Raw genomic sequence first — 20,920 nt, 5'->3', positions numbered from 1 at the left:
GTGATCATGTGATGTATCTGACCCCAGGACTGTGTCAATAAAGTTTCCCCTTCCTGGGACAATGAATTCACGGTGTTCTTATTTCAATTTCCAGGAGTGTACATTTCCCTTGTCTGCATTGTTGTCTTTAGTGTAATATTTCTTTCTGCTTGAGCTATGTCATGTTTAGATATAAGTTATTTCATTTGCTGCTGCTGTTTGCCAGGCATAGTGTTACTGAATTTGAATTTGTGTTACTCTGCTAAGCCAGTTTACTACTGATTTATTTTTCTTGTTTGCTGCTCATTGCCTTATACTAGTTGTAATATTGTTGCTTACTTTGCCAATTTGAATTTGTCATTGCTGTTTGTGTTAATTGTTTTGCGCTGCTGCATTGCCTCGTCCCTTAGTTTAGCATCTGAGCTCAGTAGATTTAAGTTAGCTTAAGATGGGGTAGGCTATATGAGAGAACGAGTTGTGATGAATTGGAAGAAATGCATTGAGAAGCTGTAAGAAAATAGTTTGGCCAAAAAAGTATTTTGAAAGAGGATATGAACCAAAAAAGTAGGGTTTAGGGACAACAGGTTTAGGTACGATTTTCTTGGAAATAAATAATGAGGTAAGAAATATGTGAACATATAAATACAGAAAGCATGCTTGGATAGGATTTTTTTTGTGGAAACAAATGTTGAAATAAGACGAAAGATCTATGGAATGAAGTTTTTATGTTGGACTGCAGTACCAAATGTTACACTGAAAACAAACCCTGCCCTTTCCCTTTCTGTTATTCCGCTATGTGTTTGTGTACTCTTGTATATTTGTGTTCTTCCTGTCTTTCTGTGTTTATCTGATGAGAGTTGCATTGTAGAATTCTTCTGATAATATGTTATTTACTTTGAAAAGATGTTTAGACATTATTTATTCTGTTTTGTTGCTCATATGTGAAGGTGATGTTTCAAAAGTTATTCTGATCTTTTACGTATGTACTTATGTCATAATTCCTGTAACACTGATGTATATGTCTATTTCCATTCTCTTGTAAAGCCTGTATTACTACAAATGTTATCTGTATTATTATGTTTTTAATGATGTATTTTGTACCTTTGTTATTATATTCTTATGTTATAAAATTGTAATTGACACCAGTTCATCAAATTAAGTAACTTGTAAGTTACATTTCACTGCAAATGTTTCTGTTGGTCATAGTATATGGACAATATGTGAGAAGTATGGACTCTTAGTGTTTGCACGTGTGTTAATAATTCAGCAATGGACTGCATAACAGCAAGGACAATTTCAAAAACTTTGTGAGTGCACAAGTGGTGGTTTATGGACTTGCTATATTATCCGCAAGACTCTTCAATGGTCATTGTGCACCTGCACATGGGTCTACACCTTTGCTGACTCACCAGTACCATTATTTCTACAAGGACTGCAGTGGGTCTGCACCTCTGGTGGCCCACCAATACCGTAATCTCTACCAGGACTACAGTGGGTCTACTCTGTGATGACCTACCTACCAATATTCTACAAAATTTCGACTGACTCTGCTGTGGGTTGCTCTGCTGTGGACCAATACCTGTCTGCATGTCAAGAGTCAGCACTGTCTTTCCGTTGGAAGGACAACACTACTTCTTCAAGATTGCATGGAAATCCACTACTTCTGTGTGCATTTTCTTTTACTGCTCAGACTTTGAGAAAAACACTGCAATGTTACTGTGATGAATGATCAGGACTGTCTTTATGGACTGTGAGAAAATTTTAGCTTTTGACCAACATTGTATCAATAAGTGTGTGCATTTGATATCTTTGTGATTGTAATTATGAAAATTTTTATCAAATCATTATTGGCCATTGCCCAAAACAATTTGTAAAAATATTTGTGGGGAGTATGGGCGCTATGTAAGTAGGCTGTTTATGTTTTCTTATTGGCAACGTTACGTAGCGCTCTGTATGAAAATCACTGGCTGTGCTGTGTGCAGTCGGTGGCTAGTTTGCATTGTTGTCTGACATTGTAGTGTTGGGCAGCTGAATGTTAACAGCGCATAGCGTTGCGCAGTTGGAGGTGAGCCGCCAGCAGTGGTGGATTTGGGGAGAGAGATGGCGGAGTTTTGAAATTTGTAATACTGGATATCATGAACTGCTATGTATATTATGATTTTTCAACACTATGAAGGTAAATACATTGTTTGTTCTCTATCAAAACCTTTCATTTGCTAACTATGCCTATCAGTAGTTAGTGCCTTCCGTAGTTTGAATCTTTTATTTAGCTGGCAGTAGTGGTGCTCGCTGTATTGCAGTAGTTCGAGTAACGAAGTTTTTTGTGAGGTAAGTGATTTGTGAAAGGTATAGGTTAATGTTAGTCAGGGCCACTCTTTTGTAGGGATTATTGAAAGTCAGATTGCGTTGCGCTAAAAATATTGTGTGTCAGTTTAAGCCCAGTCACGTATATAAATTTTCAAAAGGGGACGTTTCAAGATTAATTGCGTTTAAGTAGTTCTAAGTTCTAGGGGACTGATGACCTCAGAAGTTCAGTCCCATAGTGCTCAGAGCCATTTGAACCACTTGAAGAAGTATTTAAACTGATATTCGAATGAAAGAAGTAGGAAAATACTCCGGAAAAGACAGGAATAAAGCAATATGTACTTAGGAACTAAGCACAGGGATACCATGTCAAGAAAGCTGCACGAAAATTGTGAACAAATCGAAAAAGAAATAATCGTCGGAAAAGATAAATTCAGCATACAGAAAAAGCAAAACCACATCCGTTGAATTAAATGGGGCAGTGTCAACATTAATAGTGGAGAAAGAGTTACGATGTTAAACGCAGAGGAGAGAGAGGATATGTGGAAAGACGGTGTTTAATGGCTTTAGGAGGGAAAAGAGCTGTCAGTGACGAGCTGGAAGAAGAAACAGACGTCAATAAGGGGTTCATTATTACTGTCAGAGTCTGACACAGCTATGGAGGACTTGCGCTTGAATAAGGTAAAAGACATAGATACTCAAGTTTTGCAATTCCTAAATGCGCTGGGATTAAACGCAACAAAACGTCTTTTCATGTTGTGGTGGAGACTTTCGAAAATATCACCGGTATAATTCCAAAGGTAATAAATGGAAATAAATGTGTGACTTATTGCACAATCAGTACAGTAGCTCAAGAATGCAAGTTTCAGAAACAACTAGCATAGGATGCAAAAATAGTTGTGGACGTGACCGATGGTTTTGCTTTAGAAAAGGCAGTTCTGAAGAAGCAACACTTAAGAAAAATTAAGGCTCTTTTATGGGATTAGCAGACCTTGGAGAAACGTTAGGGAATGTCGAATGGTGAAGGATTATCGAATTTCTGAGAAAATAACAGTGAGCATTACGGAAAGACGTGAAATATACATATGTATAAGTATCATAAAGTAACAATTAGTACTGAAGAAAAATGACGAAGTGCTCGTATTAAGAAAGGTATAAGACAGAGATGAACTCTTTCATTCTTACTGTTCAATGTGGCCGCGCGGAGTGGCCACGTGGTTAGAGGCGCTATGTCACGGATTGCGTGGCTCCTCCCGCCAGAGATTCGAGTCCTCCCTCGGACATGGGTGTGTGAGTTGTTCTTAGCATAAGTTAGTTTAAGTAATGGGTAAGTCTAGGGACCCCAGACCTCAGCAGTTTGGTCCCTTGGGAATTCACAAACATTTGAACATTTTGTTCAACGTGTACATCGCAGAAGCAGTGACAGGTCGGTCCAGGAGTGGGGTTAAACCACAGAGTCAAAGATCACCAGGGATAAGATTCGCAGATGACATTGTTCATGTCAGTGAAATCAAGGAATATCTGCAGAACATACTGAATAGAATGAACAGTCTACAGAGCACGGAAAATGGACTGAGAGTAAATCGAAGAAAGGAGACAATAGTGATGTGCGGAAGAAACGTGGTTTGTGAGAAAGTCTATTGTTATCAAAAAAATTTTCCTTGTTTTGAGAAATATATTTCTGAAAATGTGTGTTTGGACTGCAGCTTTGTGTCAGACGAGGAAATTCCAGAAAGTAGAGAGACAAAGCATTTTGGATGTAGTGCTATAGAAAGATGTTGAAAATTACGAAGACTTATGAGATACGGAATGGGGAGCGGAGAAGATTATATGGAAAACATTTACAAAAAGAAGAGACGTGATGATGGCTCATGTATTAAGAATCAAGGAATAACTATTATGATGCTTGCAGGAATTACAGAGTATGAAACTCGTAGGGCAAGACAGAGACTGGAATATACGGAAAGAACAACTGAGGACGGAGGGCGCAACTGCTGCTCTGGGGCGAAAAGTTGGCACAGGAGGGGGAACCGTTGCGGCCACTGGAAAACCTGTAGGGACATTGATCAACGAAAAAAATGGCGATTTAGAAGATTGTTGGCCTTTTTAACTGGCATTCTTGCTTACTTCTGCCAATATAAAGTGTGTCTGATATTCAAATGACAGGAAAGAGAGCGTTGACTACTGAACATATTTGAATTTCCATTGACATTTGCAATCAAAGTTCATCATAAAACCTGTACTGAAGCTGTGTTTCGTTGTCTTCTGCTACCAGACAGTGCTACAGGTTGTCCCATGTTTATACAGAAAAGACGTACAGGAACGTCTTCATTTTCTTACATGTTTCTTCTCCCCACATTACGTTAGGTATCTAGTTAGTAAAGTTTTATCGAATACTTTTATGGAAGAAAACTATATCCCTCAAGGGGATTTTTCAACTGTGACGTGGTTTCTGATGGCTATAACTAACAATACCTCAATGGACTGTTCGGGCGCTTTAGTTGCGGAGAGTTTTCCAGTTTTCAATACATCTTTCACAATTGCAGCAAGTACGTAACAACTGCAGATGACTAGAGAGATGGGCACACAGACCTGGATTCAAGTAATTGTCAGAAAATAAACTGCATGTGTTGCTTGTGAACAGTTCCCGTCATCCTTTCCGTCTTCCAGAACTGAAACTGAAGGACATCTTTTCAAATTTGAATGCGTCGGTGAGGTATATGGGCATCCATTTTCATCAGGCGTTCAAGTGCCTCCCACATCTGAGGAACTTTTGCTCTCGATCCATCAAAGCCCTTGAAATTTTAAAGCGTGCAGCACACAGAGTTTGGGAAGAAGATCGAGCAGACCTGCCCCAGTTTTAAAGAGAGTTTGTCTGGTCCCAGCTTCATGATGGATCTCCGATGATCAGACCTTCCAGACCATCATATTTGGAGGTCCAGTGGGTGGGCATTAGACTGGCAACAGGTACATTTAGAGCCTCTTCACCGAAGCTTGGCACCCACCACTTCTAATCTGATGGCAGCTGCTTGCCGTAACCCATCTCCATGGCTGAGGTCGCTAATGCAATCCTGTGCAGTGGCGCTTGACCTGGTGGTAAGGCAGTTTGGATTCTGGCGGCGGAAAAAAGTTTTTACTGCCAGTATTTGGGTGGCGAGGGGAGGACAGGTGGTGGCGTAAAGCTCCTGGTCACCAGTCTCTACGCCAGTGTTCTCGTTTGAATACCAAAGCTTTCTGCAGTGTCTCACGAAGTGGGGGCATGCAACACTGTTGATGGTGGTTTGTCTGCTGGATGGGGATGTTTAGCCTGGCCCCCTTTGTGTCATTCATGAGGAGCAGGCCATGTGCCAGCACTGGCTTTCACCCTCTCCTTTCCCCTGTCATCATCATACAAAACAGACACACACACAACACATACATGGAATATTACAAATATTGTAATGGATCACGTTGTAAATAAAAATAAAACAAAGAAGCTACTCACTGTGCAACAAGCTTACAAAATGTCTTGTAAAATCTAATTGCCAGCATACCATACTGATTGTCTCCCACTCATAGAGTGGCTTTTCGATAATCGTCTGTGAGCAGTGGGACCATTTGGGAACTGAACAAAGAGCTGTATTTTAAAAGTGGTTGTGGCGAATACTAAGCCTTACAACACAGGTGCAGTAATTCACCACCATATTATGTTTAGAAGCCATTACTTAATTTGACTGATTTTAAAGATCGTAATTTTTTAGATATATTTACTAACGTCTTACATGAACACATGAATTTTAAAATTGTTTATTGAAATGTATCTAGACAGAGAGAATCCCTTGGGTGCTCGATGGTTATCTCTGTCCTCAGAGTCTGCCTACCAGATGCTTTCACAATCCGTCATGCTGAGCTATAGGATATTTGGAAGGCCCTGTATCGTATGAGATGATCCAAGGGAAACATCTTTCTAAACTGATCCAATACCCTTAGTGCTCTACAGGCTCTTCAAAATAAGCATGTAGGTGAAAAGGTTTCGTAAAATATACGAACTGCATTTCTCTTGCGGCCACATTGTGGATAGGTGGTGGTGTTCTGCCAGGTACCTGGGCTGGAAACCAGCAGGTAGATATAGAGGTGAAGGAGGCCTGTAGGGAGTGGCAGTTGAAGAAAGCATCATTCCCTTGGAACCTGTGAACTCACCGTTGAACCAAAAGGTCAGGCGTGAATGGGAAGGTGAGTGGCTTGTCACTGTTGCTCTTTGTGGGTGGCGTTTTCTCCGTAGAAAGTTCAGCCATTTCTGAAATTCGTTGAACTGTCCAGATTACACTCTAAGCTGTTAGGTTGAAGGAGTTTCAGAGCGGTGTCTCATCCCTTACCAGTCCAACCTTTAGTCAGCTGCAGTTCCTGCTGCTCCATTTAAAATCTTTCATTGTACCTTTCCTCTTTCAGTTGACTGCTTTACAAATCATGATTTAATACATCATAGTGTCTCTTTCTCCCTCCCTCTCTCTCTCTCTCTCTCTCTCTCTCGCTATGTGTGTGTGTGTGTGTGTGTGTGTGTCTGTATGTGTGTGAATTCCTATGGGACCAAACTGGTGAGGTCCCTAGACTTACACACTACTTAAACTATGTTAATAACAACACACATACCCATGGCTGAGGGAGGACTCGAAACTCCAGTGGGAGGGGCTGCATAATTCGGGACATGGCACCTCTAAGTGGGCGGCCCACACAGAGTGGATATAGTGTAAAACATATTGTGACTGTGTACTGGAAACTTGAGTTTCAATAGAGACTAGCAACTGTCACAGAAAAGCCTTACGTAAAATGTTGCCTGCGAATTCCCAACTGCGTCTTATGTAGAAAGTAATATCAATAGCTGGGTTGGATTTTTTGGTGGATGAGACCAGACAGCGAGGTCATCGGTCTCATCGGATTAGGGAAGGAAGTCGGCTGTACCCTTTCAAAGAAACCATCCAGGGATTTGCCTGGAGTGATTTAGGGAAATCACGGCAAACCTAAATCAGGAGGGCTGGGCGCGGGATTGAACCGTCGTCCTCTCGAATGCGAGTCCAGTGTGCCATCCACTGCGCCACCTTGCTGGGTCCAATAGCTGGCAATGCTGGGACTCAGTGGGGTGGGGGATTACTCTATCAAGGAATCCAACAACTCTCCCACAGAAGGGAAAAATGTCTCTTTTTCATCTCCTTTCAAAGAGTATCAAACTAACATTCAGCCCAACAGTCGCATCTGTGACTATTTTCTAATAAAACAGTAAAACAAGCATTAAAGATTTAATTTAATAATTGCCAACCTCTTGCTTGTTTTCAGAGTGTGTGGTAACTCTGTCCATTTTGTCACGAGAATTTTATCAGAATAGCAATTGTCATGATGTTAACAGTTCTTTTGTATTATTTATTACAGCATAATTCTTGTACAATCATCATGTCCAGCGTCCTGGGTGAGTACTGTTCTGGAATGAGACCTCAGGTAGAAGGACAAAACGATGGACCAAAACATTCTGAAGTAATGATTCAGTAGACATACATAAAAGCTTTTGAAGTCAGTTGAGCTGGCCGCGGTGGCTGAGCGGTTCTAGGCGCTTCAGTCCGGAACCGAGCGACTGCTACGGCCGCATATTCGAATCCTGCCTCGGGCATGGATGTGTGTGATATCCTTAGGTTAGTTAGGTTTAAGTAGTTCTAAGTCCTAGGGGACTCATGACCTCAGATGTTAAGTCCCATAGTGCTCAGAGCCATTTGAACCATTTGTTGCCAGTTGATTACATGGCAAGCTCATTGAAACTGGATTTAGATATAACATCTCACATAATAAATAATGCTGTAAAGACACTGTTGCACAACTGAGAACATATCCGCAACAATAACAAAAAGTTTGGTTATGTGGACGATACATACCTCCCAAAGGTGGCTTGAATCCCAGAGCTGCAGAAAGAAAAGTAGTGTAAATGTATAAAGTCAACAGAGTCTGCTTTTAATAAATGTAAATGTACAAAAGTAAATGAGATAAGTGCAGGAGAATAGTATAGTTCTAAGTTTCTTCAGCAATGGCAGTCGCTTGTACACAAAAGACACATATCTAAATCATGAAGCAAAAAAGAAAACTTTCTACTGATGGTTTAAAAACTTAATTTCAGACAAATTTCAATTAACGATGTTCTTATTGCGTAATTTTTATCAGTCCTAGAAATCTGCATGGCAACAAATAAAATGAAAACAAAATTACGTCAATAAAACACATTCAGCACAGTGCCTATGTGAACAATCAAAACAGCTTTCTATAGCACTCTGGCGTTTTCCTTTCCCTGTTTTGCCCAGTTGGAACTAGTTATTCACTTTCAATGCCTTTGAAGTTTATAGGGCATTACAGTGAAATCTGTCTTAGTTTTATTTCTTTTGAGTTCAGCTGTCACAAGGCATATCTTGAATTTCATTCATATAAGATCTTCAGACTCATCCAAAGTAACCCTAAATATTGGAAGATATCATTTAAAAAGTCTGTGAGATTTAGAAAAATATGTGAGACAAGATGATACCTTAGTTTTAAACGATCAAACTTAATTTCCTTTTACCCCTCTCTTAAATTAAGTTTCATTTATATAAGTAATAGGCTAAAATTGTAAATTCTGTTCTATTTTCATCTGTTCTGACTGCAGCAACATACACAGAAACAAGTTTATGTTTCATTTATAATGATATTTAGCCATAAGCTGCAAATAATTTTATCTGTGTTTGTGAGGTATAGTTGTCATCTGTCAGTGGCTTAGGAAGGCAAAAGGTTGTTCCTTGTTTAACAAATAATATTTTGAAGAACGTTAGGAAAATTTTCCCTAGCTACAATTAAAAAAATGAAATTATTCCAAGGCTAATTACTAAAGATATTAACTATTTAATGATGTAAAGATATATAAGGTACACTTTACACTAGCTGCGAATAAAGTAAAGTCTTGCATTCAGAATAAGATAGATTCTTGAGTAGAGATGCAATGAGCACTCTGGGACAAAACCTGTCACAGAGTTTGCTGCCCTTATTTGTATATGACATCGCATTCCAAGATAATGGAATCGAAGGTGGAAAAGCAGGAAATTAAAAAATCCAAGACAGTGCAACTACTGAAATATCCAAGACGATGGAAATACCTCACTTCTCCAAATTTTAGAATGATGGGAAATTTAAGAAGCCTACTTATGACAGCGAGAAATTCAAAAAGCCCAGACGCGTGTGCTGCCCTATTTTGGGTGCGCTCAGTATACCCAAATGGCATGTATATTGCCAATACATTTAGGGGCAGTGTTATGGAACAGTGTCTCCCATAACTGCTCTGTAATCTAATTAATAACCCATTCATCAAATTAGACTACAAATTCAATTCAATTTTCGAGCGATAAATGAAAGTGTACATGTAACTGAAACAAATGCCAGCGATTGGGAATCTAATAAGTTCTTCATTATTGCAAGTCTATGCTGTGACTGATGTGTGTAACGTTTCTGTGTAAGCTGGGTCTGCTGGCTGGCTGTGGGAAGTCGAGAACTGCACGGCGAGAATAGCAAGTGGTTCACAAAACTTTTTTTCGCTGAAAAGGACAGAATGCAGCCAGGTACACACTGGGAAGCAGCTGCAGCGCGGGACAGATGTGGGACGCCTTGCGTGGTCACTGGATGGGCAGCCGGGAGAAATCTGCATTCTGTAAATTCCATTGTGAGAAGGAGCAAAAATAATAACTTTTAAAAAGATAGAGGTTTGTGACGGGCTGAGGAAAAAATGAAGCTGTCAGAGAGAGAAGTACCCATTGGATTCAAAGGAGGCCAAGAGTAACTTATGTAGAAATGTAGGGGCAAATATTCGTAGGCACTTGCTACAGGTGTTGAATATCAAAACCTAAGATACTTAGAATCCTTTGTAACGTCAGATGCCATCAGATAATAGAGTGCTGTTGTCATACTGAATACTAGCTCTCGGAAGCTAAGTAAGGTTTCGCTACTCTTGTGGAAGATGTTTTATAATAGGACCTGGTTAGCGATATTATACGGCTCATCGTCTGACGTTTATTGTTTCACGAAACCGTGAACAGTAAACGTTTTTGTTTAATGATCCAGGATTGTATCGCCCATCTGAAGGAAGATGAAACCAACTACTCAGTGTTTCAACAACATGACGCTACTGCTAACAGAGCTTACAACACACTATGCGTCTTATGGAAGAGTTTTTTGGTGAAATTTTCATCTCAAAGAACCTATGGCAGCCTCGCTCCTAGGAGTTTACGCCAACAGACTTTTTTCTTTGGGGAATAGCATGTAGTGTACCGCAAACGCCAATGATTTATTCGAGATTTAAATATTGAAATAGCTTCATACATGAGAAGCATACCATAACCAGGTGGACAGAAAGGGATTCCCAATAAAATTAGGTGGGTTGAGCCTTGTACAGTCACTCGTGGATGTCATTCCCAACATAGTGTACATAGTAACCACACAGTTACTTTATGAGCACCCATACAAGCAGTGGCACTCAAGACACATATTATATACTCGTTACAGAGGAAATATTGAGGCAGAAGAAATCCTGACCTCCGTCGCATTCGAGCAACGAAAAAATTCATAGGTGACAAATGAAAATTTCTATCAACGCTGGGGTTCTAAACCGGGTCTTCCGTTTAGCAGGAAGATGCATAAACTAACTACGCTACCTTGAAATAGCAGTTAGACACAACTGCGCTGACTACACAAGTGTGCTACCCGTGCTACATCCATATTCCTATTCGCCGCACAGCCGGCCATGGTGGCCGAGCGGTTGTAGGCGCTTCAGTCCGGAACCGCGCTGCTGCTACAGACGCAGGCTCGAATCCTGCCTCAGGCATGGATGTGTGTGATGTCCTTAGGTTAGGTAGGTTTAAGTAGTTCTAAGTCTAGGGGACCGATGTGCTCAGATGTTAAGTCCCATAGTGCTCCGAGCCATCTCAACCATCATTCGCCGCACACTACCGAAGTTGCGTCCGCTAGCCCTCTTCCCTCTTTTCGCTCACCGCATCGCACAAAGTCCCATGCAAGGGCGGATGAAGAGTGCTCTGCACTGAATGATGATGTTAGCCCTGACGGCGCATATACACTGCTGAGCCAAAAGATTATGACCTCCTGCTTCATAGCCTGTTTGTCCGGCTTTTGAACGACACGCATCACTGATTTCGAGTAACAGGGTTCCGACGTTTTGGAAATTTGGAAATTTGTGGTAAGTTCCTATGGGACCAAACTGCTGAGGTCATCGGTCCGTAGGCTTACACACTACTTAATCTATCTAAAACTAATGTATACTAAGGACAACACAGACACACCCATGCCCAAGGGAGGACTCGAACCTCCGACGCCGGCAGCCATGCAAACCGTGGCAAGGCGTCTAAGGCCGCACGGCTACCCCGCGTGGCCCCGACGGTTTGTAGGCACAGCTCATGTAATTCGCGTAAATAACGGGCCGCTGATTTGCTTACGCAGTGATGGCACCAGATAGCGACTCAGATGGCTACTGTAGGATTTACATCAGACGCATTTGGTCGCCGAGACATCACCGTGAGTTCACTATATCGCTCCTCAAACCACTGTAGCACGGTTCTCGCTCCGATACACGGACCATTACACTGCTGAAAGATGACAGCGCCGTCGGAGAAGACGCCGAGCATGAAGGGATGGCCGGCCGGAGTGGCCGAGCAGTTCTAAGCGCTACAGTCGTGAACCGCGCGACCGCTACGGTCGCAGGTTCGTATCCTGCCTCGACCGCTACGGTCGCAGGTTCGTATCCTGCCTCGGGCATGGATGTGTGTGATGTACTTAGGTTAGTTAGGTTTAAGTGGTTCTAAGTTCTAGGGCACTGATGACCTCAGAAGTCCCATAGTGTTCAGAGCCATTTGAGCCATGAAGGGATGCAGGCAGTATGCAACTGTCAGTGTGTCTCCGATTACTACCACAGGTGCCACGCAAGGGCAGGAGAATGTCCCCCATACAATAATACTGCTCCCACCAGCCAGTGTCAGTGGGCCGCTGCACGTTTGAAGCCGCCATTCACCTCGATGACGACCATCGACCTAGTGTAGCAAAAATGTGGTTCACCCGATGAGCCGACACTTTTCCATTGATCGACGGTCGTATCCCGATGGTTCTGTGCCCACTGCAACCGCAACTGACGATGTCGTTGCCTCAACATGTGAACACGTGGGGGTGGTGTGCTGCGGAGCTCCGTGTTGAGCAATGCACGATATGCTCCGGAACACTTGTGCGTGCTCCAGCACTGTGCTCTTTCGGCAGAGGTGCCACAGATCACCATACATGCTGCTCCACATAGCAGAGAAGCCTCCGAGCCCAACGTCCTGTGAAGAATAGTGGACGTCTAACCATTCAGCGCCTAATAGTAGTTTCACTGTCGAACCCCTTCCCACAGATGCTCACGACAGTAGCACGTGAACATTCGACCGTCTCCGCCGTTTTAGAGATACTCGTTCACAAGTTCTGCGTAATAATAGTCTGCCATTTGTCGAAGTCGCTTACCTCGGTGGATTTCCCCATGTGCGGCCCGTATCTCCGCCGTCCGTGGCTGCTCCACTTACGCACTTTCATCACTGCGTCACGTGCCCGCAGCGCCAGCAGGCGGCGTCCAGCGACGCGGTGGGCAGTCGTCGTAATGTTTCGGCTTATCGCTGTGTATCTGTCTAAGTGGTGCCTGCTCTTTCGGACATGTCGGGAAGTAAAGACACCACTCATACAGGTTGTAGATATTTTTGAAGGCCTTTATGCTCAAAAACATCAGATGGTAGAGAGTGCCAAAATTAGCACTGCGCGATCTAGAACTAACGCTCCGCAATGAATACTTAGTTTTGTCTTATTTACTTTAGCAGTCCAGGCTAATATTGACAGTGCAAAATGACAGCCACTCTTATCAGTGCACGCCTTGTGAGGCATGAAAGTTGCTCCCCCGACTCTGCTTGAGTTTTGTACACTGAATACTCCATGTAGCCACACGGGAAAAAAATACAATTAAGGGCAATATGGTTTATTCGTTTGGATGTTCACGTTACCAATTCTGACACAGAGACATAAGCAGTTTGCACCTGGGGTGCCACCACGTAGTTGTCAAACAAAAAAAACAAAATTGGCTTTGAAGGTGACAAGACTTCCGAGTGTTGTTACCGAAACAGCATTTGACTAACTCAGCTTGTAGCATAGTCGGATTTTCAATCATGAACACGAAAGTGGAATCTAGCTAGTAGCATACTTTTTTAAATGTAATATTTATCAACAAATGCGAACGTTAAGTAAGAAATAAAAGTGGCATCCTCTTATTGACGGTTACTAGATGTCTAAAAATGAATTTAAACTTCTTAGGAATATTCCAAAACGTATTTTATTCAATGAAAAAATTACATATTTCAATAACACTAGTGAGTCTGTGAAAATGATACTTTCTCATTATCTATCTGATGTATCGACTTCGTATGCCATATTTCAATTTACTGTCAGTAGCAACGAATAACCAATATGTTATTCTTATTAAACACTACAGTTCCATATCTGTCAATTAAGATTACACTTTGTTAATAAATATAGAAATTTTAACAAAAATCAAAAGATGCAGGGTGACGCAGAAAAACGGGAACATTTCCACAATCCAATAAAACTAGAAGTGATGAAGGAAATAAATTGCATTCATCGTAACTGAAACCTTCCAACTTTGCCATTTAGGAAACATTGATGGCATTTCTCATTTTTAAAAAATTACGTCCTTTAGATGGCGTCGTCCTGTACGAATACATTCATGAAACCTGCTGCTGAGATTCCTCATAGACCGCTGCAGCATCTCAGCTGGGATACTGTGGATTGCATCCCAAATTCTCTGTTTTAACTCGTCCAGGATTCTTGGTCGAGTCGTGTAGACTTTGCTCCACGAGAAAAGTCACAAACGGATAGATCTGGCGATCTAAGAGGCCCGGGTATTTTAACGAATCGTGAGATCATACGGTAGCCAAACAATTCTCGCACATATGCCGCTGATGGCCGTGTAGTGTGTGATGTCGCTCCGTCACGTTGAAACCAGGCTTCTTGAACGTTTGCAAAGTTGTTCAATGCAGGTGTAACGAAAGTGCGTAACATCTCCACGAACCGATCGGCGTTGACAGTTATTGTGTTTCGTTGTTCATTTGCGAGACAATGCGGTCCGATAATCCCACGTGATGAAACACCACGCCATACAGTCACTTTAGTAGCGTGTGAAGGGCGCTCATGAACGTCATTAGGATTTGTGTTTTCCCAGTAGCGGTAGCTCCGTTTGTTCACATTACTTGTGCCTCATCTGACGTCCACAACTTTTTTTAGAAATTCATCGTCATTGTTTATTTTTGTTACCATTTGTTGACAGAATCCTAATCGTAATCGGAAATCGTGGTCCGTAAATTGTTGCACCATCTGTAGTTTGCACGGATGAAATTTTAAATCAAGATGAAGGATTCTGCGAACACTCTCCCGGGACACTCCAATCGCTGCTGTTAGCTTACGAATTGACGCTGTGGGCACCGTAAGACAGACTCGCGTTCAACATCAGTGTTCGCTGGAGAACGCACACTTCTTGGTCGACCTGTTGGTTTCTTTTTGAGGGCAGGTCCAGTGTCTTCAAAGTTATTAATCCAACATTTTATCGCGTCTTTCGACGGAACGACATCATGACATCCTAAATTACAAAAACTTCGAAACTGCCTCTGTGCCGCTAGCAAACTATCATTGTTTTTGTAAAACATTTTTATGGCTAACGCACGCTATTGTTCGTTCCACAGACGCATGATTAGTGAAATGGCGAACTGTTTACTTGCTGTCTATCACGAACCCGCAGTGCTGCCACGTGCGCATGGCTGCCACTACTCATTTCAAACTTTCCCGTTATCCTGTGTCACCCTGTATTTATTTTACTAGCTAGATTCGAACCATCGAACGTACTAACGTGCTGAGAAACCGACGAATTCGTCGAAATAATGAAAATTGTCTTTAACTGCACTTGGAGATCTGCTAATTTTGAAAGGTGATATTTCAGCGTTCTCGCTTCCCACGCCCGGGTTCCCGGGTTAGATTCCCGGCGGGGTCAGGGATTTTCTCTGCCTCGTGATGACTGGGTGTTGTGTGATGTCCTTATGTTAGTTAGGTTTAAGTAGTTCTAAGTTCTAGGGGACTGATGACCTTAGATGTTAAGTCCCATAGTGCTCAGAGCCATTTGAACCATTTTTTTTTTTATATTTCAGAGTTCTTTGTCGTACTGTCTTAGAAAATTTATGTGCGTGCACTGAACTCCATCTGCTACAAGTGTGCACAAAATCGAAATCTGTGAGGACCTCTCGTCAATGTAGAATCCTCCTTTTACCACCAGCATAGCTGTGACCTGAAGCCACTTTGGCACAAAAAACTTTTAATAATTATCTGACAGGTCTATCACTGGAAACTGTCCTCAGAAACATTAATAAATTATTTCTTTGGTATTGTGTAACGTCATCACATGTACAATCAGGGCCTTCCCCCTACTCTCTGCACTGCCGAAGGAGTCTGGTACCTATGCATAAACCACCTCCGTCGCTCGCTAATGGGCGATCGTTGTCGAAATCCATACGCTGTGTGGAAAGGCCACATCACAGAAGAATTTCAGTGTTCCTGCTACAGACCCTGGAAGCAAATGAATCCCTTACGCGACTTGCCATAAGATGAAACAAATTGTATTATCTTACGTACATGGGCGTGTTACAGCGTGTCATGGAATGATGCCGTAGTATCTATCATTTTATTTGCTACTGGAAAAAGGTTTTTGGGCAGCATTACGTTAGTGAAGCATCTATATCCACGTACGAGGCTAATCCGGAAACTAAGATTACAAAAATTTTTTGAGGTGCAAAAAATTAAATTTATCATAATAAAATTTAGATGCATTGTAGTACAGGTGTTGCATTATTTTTCCAAGCAATCACCATGTATCTTTACACATTTTGTCATTATTAGGACGAGTTTTTTGATTCGTGTGTCATAGACGTCTCCCACCGCCTTTCTCACTCAGTTCTTCACTTCGATTTTCACCTCGTAGTCGTCGGAAAAGTGTTTTCCAATAAGGTTTTTCTTCAGTTTATTGGCCGACCAGTGTGACCGGTTCTAGGCACTTCAGTCTGGAACCGCGCTGCTGCTACGGTCGAAGGTTCGAATCCTACCTCAGGTATGGATGTGTATGATGTCCTGAGGTTAGTTAAGTTTAAGTAGTTCTAAGTCCAGGGGACTGATTACCTCAGATGTTAAGTCCCATACCGCTTAGAGCCATTTGGACCATCAGTTTAGTGAACAGATGATAGTCACTAGGTGTCAGATCGGGGCTGTGACAGAGTTGGCTTAAAACATCCCAACCAAACGAAGTCAACCACTCTTGCGTTGAATGAGCGGTGTGCGGACGCGCGCTCTCATCGAGGAGACAGAGTATCGTTGTCGGCACGTCTGTTTTGTATGGCTCTGCGAAGTTTCTTCATGACCTCACAGTATCTTGCAGCATTTATGGTCCCACCTATTTCCAAAAAATCAACGGGCGAAACTCTTTTCCTGTCCCAAAACACTGACACGACGATTTTCCTTGCTATATCCTGGGTTCTGAATTTCTTGGCTATAATATTTCCGTTCGTCTCCCTTATACAGACACTCTATATACTCCTTTTACCTTTCAGCTTTCCCTTCCTTGGTTAGGACTGGTTTTACATCTGAGCTCTTGATATTCATACAGTTGCTTCCCTTTTCTCAAAAAGTCTTTTTAAATTTCCTGTACGCGGAATCCATTTTCCCCTAGTGAAACATTCCTACAATTGTCCTCTACCCATTCTTGCTCAGCCATTTAACACTTCCTGTCCAACTCATTTTGAGAGACGCTTGTATTCCCCTTCGCTTGCTTTGTTTGCTGCATTTTTATATTTTCTTCTTTCGTCAATTGAATTCAGTATCTCTACTATGCCTTGCCTTTCGACCTATTTGACACTCTGCTGCCTTCTCTATTTCATCTCTTATAGCTATCCATTTGTCTTCTACTGTATTCCTTTTCCCTGCTCTACTCAACCGCTGCGTAATGCTTCGTCTAAAACTATCAGCAACCTCTAGTTTTTTCAACTTATCCATGTTCCTTCTCCTTAATTTCCTACCTTTTTGCAGTTTCTTCAGGTTTAATTTACAGTTCGCTACCAATAAATTGTGGTCAGAGTCCAATCTAACCGCGTAAATGTCTTAAAGTTCAAAATCTGGTTCTGAAATCCCTTTCTTGCCATTATGTAATGAATCTGAAACCTTCCAGTGTCTCCAGGAGTCTTCCATATATACGCGCTACTTTGATGATTCTCAAACAAGGTGTTAGCGATGGTCGCGCGGGGTAGCTGAGCGGTCTGGGCGCCTTGTCACGGTCCGCGCCACTACCCCCGTCGGAGATTCGAGTCCTCCCTCGGGCATGGGTGTGTGTTGTCCTTAGCGTAAATTAGTTTTAGTTAGATTAAGTAGTGTGTAAGCCTAGGGACCGATGACCTCAGAAGTTTGGTCCCATAAGACCTTACTACAAATTTCCATTGTTAGCAATGATTAAATTATCCTCTGTGCAAAATTCCACCAGACGGCTTGCTCTTTCATTTCTTTCCGTGAGTCGAAATTAAATTTTTGCTTTTCTTCCTTTTCCTACCACCAAACTGCAGTCTTCCATGACAATTAAATTATCGTTTCCTCTAACTAGCTGAATAATTTCTTTTTTCTCATCATACATTTATGCAGTCTCTCCGTTATCTCCAGAGCTAGTTAGCATATAAACTTGTACAACTATTGTAGGTGTGAACTTAGTGCCTATCTTGGCTACTTCAATGCGTTCACTATGCTGTTTCAAGTAGATTACCTGCATTCCTATTTGCTTATTCATTATTACACCCACTCTTGCATTATCCCTTTGAGACTTTGTATTTATAACCCTGCATTCATCCTGTTTCTCTTGAGACCGAGCTTCGCTAAGTCTCAATATACTGAACTTCAACCTATCCATTTCCGTTTTTAAAACCTCTAACCTACCTGCCTGATTAGGGCATTTAACATTCCAGAATCCTATCCGTAGAACGCCAGATTTGTTTTCCTTGGTGATTACATCCTTCTGAGTAGTTCCTGCATGGAGATCCGAATGGGAGATTCTTTCATCCCCAGAAATTTTTACCCAACAAGAAGCTATCACCATTTAACCATAGAGTAGAGCTACATGCCAAATGGCAAATTACAGCTGTAGTTTCCCCTTGCTGTAGGCTGTTCGCAGTAGCAGGACAGCAATGCCGTCTTGGTTAGCCACATGAGTCAATCATCCACACTGATGCCCCTGCAACGACTGCAAAGGGTGACGGCCCTCTTCAGGAGCCGTATGTTTGTCTGGCTTCTCGACAGGCATCGCTCCATTGTTGTAGTACACGCAGTACAGATATGTACGGTTAAGGGAGACAAGCCACCCAAACCGACGGCAAGTCCGTGGTTCATGGGAAACATCGGAAACTATGAACGAAATATTCACTCTGCAGCGGAGTGTGCACTGATATGAAACTTCCTGGCAGATTAAAACTGTGTACCAGACGGAGATTCGAACAAAGGACCTTTGCCTTATGCGGACATGTGCTCTGCACTTGATATGAAACTTTCTGGCAGATTAAAACTATGTTGCCAGACTGAGATTAGAGCTCGGGACCTTTGCCTATCGCGGGCAATTGCTCTACCAACCGAGCTAGCAAGCATGATTTACGACCAGCCCTTACAGTTTCAATTCTGCCAGTAACTCGTCTCCTAGGTTCCAAATTTCACAGGAGCTCTCTGCGAACCTTGCAGAGCTAGCACTCCTGGAAGAAAGGATATTGCAGAGACATGGCTTAGTCACAGACAGGTGGATGGTTCCAGAATGTTGACTCTACAGTGGAATATGCGCTCCTCTGAATCTTCCTGGCAGACTAAAACTGTATGCCAGACCGAGACTCGGGATCTTTGCCTTTCGTGGGCAAGTGCTCTGCCAGCTAACCTTCCTTCCAGGAGTGCTATTCCTGCATGGTTTCCAATAGAACTTTCGAAGGTATGAGACGCGATACTGGCCAAACTGAAGCTGTGACGACGGGGTCTGAGCTGTGCTTGGGTAGCGTAGCCAGTAGAGCACTTGCGCACGAAAGGCCAAAGTCCGCAGTTCGAGTCTCGGCCTGATACACAGCTATAACCTGCCAGGAAGTTTCCAATCAGAGCAGACACCTCTGCAACGTGAAAATTTCTTTCTGAAAACATGCCTATGCCTATGCCATGTCTCCGCAATATAATTTCTTAAGGAGTGCTAGTTTTGCATGATTCACAGGAGAAAAAATGGTTCAAATGGCTATATGCACTATGGGAGGTCATCAGTCACATAGACTTAGAACTACATAAACCTAACTAACCTAAGGACGTCATACACATCCATGCCCGAGGTAGGATTCGAACCTGAGACCGTAGCAGCCGCATGGTTCCGGACTGAAGGGCCCAGAACCGCTCGATCACAGCGGCCGCGTCGCAGGAGAACGTGTGTGAAATTTAGATGGTAGGAGAGGAGATGTTGGCACAATTGAAGCTGTGAGTACGGTGCATGAGTTGTGCTCGGGTAGCTCAGTTGGGAGAGCACTTGCCCACCAGACGCAAAGGTCCGAGTTCGAGTCTCGGTCCGGCTCACAGTTTCATTGGAAACTATGGCTTAACTAACAGAAAATTGCAATATCGCTTCAGAACAAATTAGTGTATTTGCACGTGCTCTTTACGCTTTTTTCTGTAACAATCCAGAAGAACTGTACTTGTTTCCCATTGCCATTACGTGAAGTTTTTTGTTGTCATGTTGTATGTGCTTGGAATGTACGAACATAAATTTGTTTACATCATCAGGTACACCACTCACATAAATGCAGCTGACTGCTGTGTATTACATCGAACTTCAAGGAGGAAACTCTCTCTCTCCAGGAGACAACGCCGAGGCAGGCTTGGCTTTAGCCGGTGGCAGTGACGGGAGGGCACTGTGTGCAGCCGGCTCTTTTTCGCTTCTCGGCTATATGATTACGACTGAAACTTTTTCTACCAACAGGACTTTTACCTGCTACGTCCTCCTCTTCAATGACCGCGAAGCCCTCGGTTGTGGAATTTCATAACTCTACTGAAACAATTACTCGTGATCATGTGTTACTCAAAGATCAAATCCTTACCTTGGAAAAATCCGACTTCGTAGATATCGATGACCAGCTGCACACAAACTTGTCTTTTTCCATCCTTCAGACCCTTCATGTACAATTTATACTTCCCGTAAGGTAAGGCGACGAACTTTTTTAGGGTGATCGGTCGTGTACAGTACCGATGCATGTAGTAGGTGCCCTGCCAACAGAGGTAGCGATGTAATTACACAATACAGGTTTTGTGACTAAATCAAAACTTCAACTTGTAGGATTATTCTTTGTCGAGGTCTTTACTGAGTATCAGATGTAGCAGTCTCTTCCTGTTTTTCTTTTCTACTCCTTTCATAACTTAGACACGCTTATTGCATTTTGGCCATCATATATTGGTACATGTAAGTTAAGGAAATAACAAAGGA

At 42.4% G+C, this 20,920-nt stretch overlaps 1 long non-coding RNA gene across 1 annotated transcript in view; it reads right to left on the bottom strand.

The window, feature by feature from the left end:
- Window positions 1-20,696, bottom strand: part of LOC124553598 — a 39,518-nt gene extending 18,822 nt beyond the window's left edge. Inside the window, exons 1-2 of the long non-coding RNA XR_006968071.1 lie at window positions 20,538-20,696; window positions 8,181-8,207 (exon numbers count right to left, since the gene is read on the bottom strand). This is a non-coding gene — a long non-coding RNA (uncharacterized LOC124553598). The remainder of the gene's footprint in view (window positions 1-8,180; window positions 8,208-20,537) is intronic.
- Window positions 20,697-20,920: the final 224 nt, after the last annotated feature.

The sequence above is a fragment of the Schistocerca americana genome, chromosome 11, assembly GCF_021461395.2.
Source record: "Schistocerca americana isolate TAMUIC-IGC-003095 chromosome 11, iqSchAmer2.1, whole genome shotgun sequence".
Lineage (NCBI taxonomy): Eukaryota > Metazoa > Arthropoda > Insecta > Orthoptera > Acrididae > Schistocerca > Schistocerca americana.
The sequence above is the reverse complement of the archived record's forward strand: the minus strand, read 5'-3'. Positions and strand labels throughout refer to the sequence as shown.